The following is a 2,666-nucleotide window of genomic DNA, read 5'->3' as shown; positions in this document are numbered from 1 at the left end:
ATTTGTCGGAAAACGATAAAAAGGACTTAATATCACGGGTCACGCGAGCACCATCAGGGACGCCGCGCGGGAACTGATGGGGACTGAGCCGCCGATGGTTCTGTACGCAGAGTCTACGGGATTACTATACGCAATGTTATAATTATTTTTAACTATTATTGATGTTATTATTATGATTCATGGAGGGAAAATAAGGAAAAAGATGTTATTAGGCCTTTATAAATAGGTGATGTGCGAATACATATTTGACAAGGCTTTCGCGGGCGTTGTGGGCGTTACCAGGGGTAGTTTTATGACCTTGGTGGTAGTTTGACCTTTCCACTTTACTGTAAACTTTAAAAAAAATACTCAATAGACACCGATTGACCTCTTTTCTGGCCTTTGAGAATAGTTAATGTGAGGGGCGGAGGCGTCTGAGGAAACATATCCGACAAGGCTTTCGTGGGCGTTGTGGGCGCTTCCAGGGGTAGTTAATGAGTCTGGTTGTAGTCTAACCCTTCTTCTTCACCCTGAGACTAAGGAAACAGTCATGATAACCCTTTAATCTACTTTTTGGCCTTTGAAAATAGTTATTTTGTGAGGCGGAGGCGTCTGAGCCCTGCAGGGAGGCGGATGGGCGGGGCATCTTGCAAGAGTGCATCACCCATTCATATATTACTCACCCTATTTATTCTATGGCTACGGGAAGACCAATTACTTGCTCTCTTAGGCACACAGCTTCCCTATGTTTAAGGAAACAGCTCTATCACGCCCAAAACGAATAAAACGCAGCAGAAATTCCACAAAACCGCCCACAAGGGAAATAGATGAAGCGGTCACCAGCCACCTCACAGCGTACTCCGTGACCTCTGGCTAACCTTTCGGAGCTCAAGAACGCCCTATTGACAAGGCTTTCGTGATCGTTGTGGGCGTGTCCTGGGGTAACTTAATGACCCTGGTGGAAGACTAACCTTTCTTCGTTACCATGAGCCTAAGAAAACAGTCCATAGAGTGCGATTAGACTCATTTTTAGCCTTTGGAAATAGTGGATATGTTCGCCCCCGCGGCCCGCCGTCTTTCTGTCATGTCGAGCTCGGCCCCCACATAAGCACATTTGACAAGGCTTTTCATGAGCGTTGTGGGCGTTTCCATGGGTAGTTTGATGACCCTGGTGGTGATTTAACCTTTCTTCCTTACCCTGAATGTTCAAAAACACTCATGCAAACCCGATTGACCTCCTATTTGAGCTTTAGAAATAGTCGACCAGGTCACCTTCACCGTCCCTGTGTATTCTCGTCTGTACCCAAGGACCTGCCGGGCGGCCATGTACGCCCATTTGACAAGGCTTTCGTGGGCATTGTAGGCGTTTCCAGGCGTAGTTTGATAACCCTGGTGATAGTTTAACCTTCCTTCCTTACCATGAACCTGAGAACACAGTCATGAGAACGCGATTAGGCTCATTTTTAGCATTTAGAAATAGTCGACGTGGTCACCCGCGACGTCTTTGTGGCTCTTCCTGAACCCGTTGGCACCCACGTATGCACATTTGGCAAGGCTTTCGTGGGCGTTGTGGGCGTTTCCAGGGGTAGTTTGGTGACCCTGGTGGTAGTTTAACCTCTTTTGTTTACACTGAATGTTCAAAAATACCAACGCGAACCCGATTGACCTCCTATTTAACCTTTAGAAATACTCGACGTGGTCACCCCGCCGGCCGTGTCTCTCCTCGCATGGACCCAGTGACCTGTTCCTGAACCTTACGTCTCCCAACTACTCCCATTTGACAAGGCTTTCGTGGGCGTTGTGGGCGTTTCCAAGAGTAGCTTAACAACCCTGGTGATAGATTAACCTTTCTTCTTTACTCTGAACCAAAGAAAACAGTCAACAGAACCTGAATAAGCTCCTATTAGACCTTTAGAAATAGTAGACGTGGTTACCCTCATAGCGATGACATAATACCCTTATACAGCGCATGCTTGCCAAAAGGGGGCAGCACATAGCGGGCATGTTTATACTTTTTCAGAGGATCCTTATACTTTTGACATAAGCTAATAGAGTGACTATGAGGGCATAGAAATGGCACCCTATAGTTGCCAGGAGTCGCCACTGTAACCATTCCCAACCCCTCATGGCCCCTCGGCAACCACACATAGCCCCCAAAATCCCCACATAACCCCACAAAACCCACATACGCACATTGTTATGGTTATTTTACTAACGAGACCAGAGCAATTTTCTTGCTAGGAGCGGGTGTGTCATGCGGTGAAATTTCACTAAACATATTATAACCCACTTTCAAACCCACACAACTCACCCAAAACACCACGTAACCGCTCACCAACCCACCACAACCACATATATAACCCTTGCCAACCCCTACAACCCCACTTGACCCCAACACACCCTCCCTCAAGTGTCTTAAACAGCGATGGTCCGCCCTGGCTTCCCCTACTCCCACCCCTCCCTCCTACCCTTCTCCTTGACACACTGTAAGGTTGAATGACACTGTGAGGATGACAGACACTAAGGTTGACAGACCCTGTGAGGTTGACACAGCGAAGTTGACAGACAATATGAGGTTGAGACACTGTGAGGTTGACAGACACTAAGGTTGACAGACCCTGTGAGGTTGACAGACGCTAAGGTTGACAGACCCTGTGAGGTTGACACAGCGAAGTTGACAGACAATA

The 2,666-nt window shown here is 47.4% G+C and overlaps 1 long non-coding RNA gene across 1 annotated transcript in view; it reads right to left on the bottom strand.

The window, feature by feature from the left end:
• LOC126994552 (uncharacterized) overlaps positions 1-53 on the bottom strand; it is a 43,404-nt gene extending 43,351 nt beyond the window's left edge. Inside the window, exon 1 of the long non-coding RNA XR_007749265.1 lies at positions 1-53. This exon is cut by the window's left edge and continues 1,221 nt beyond it. This is a non-coding gene — a long non-coding RNA (uncharacterized LOC126994552).
• Between the last annotated feature and the right edge of the window lie 2,613 nt (positions 54-2,666).

Source organism: Eriocheir sinensis, unplaced genomic scaffold (genome assembly GCF_024679095.1).
Source record: "Eriocheir sinensis breed Jianghai 21 unplaced genomic scaffold, ASM2467909v1 Scaffold819, whole genome shotgun sequence".
Lineage (NCBI taxonomy): Eukaryota > Metazoa > Arthropoda > Malacostraca > Decapoda > Varunidae > Eriocheir > Eriocheir sinensis.
The sequence above is the reverse complement of the archived record's forward strand: the minus strand, read 5'-3'. Positions and strand labels throughout refer to the sequence as shown.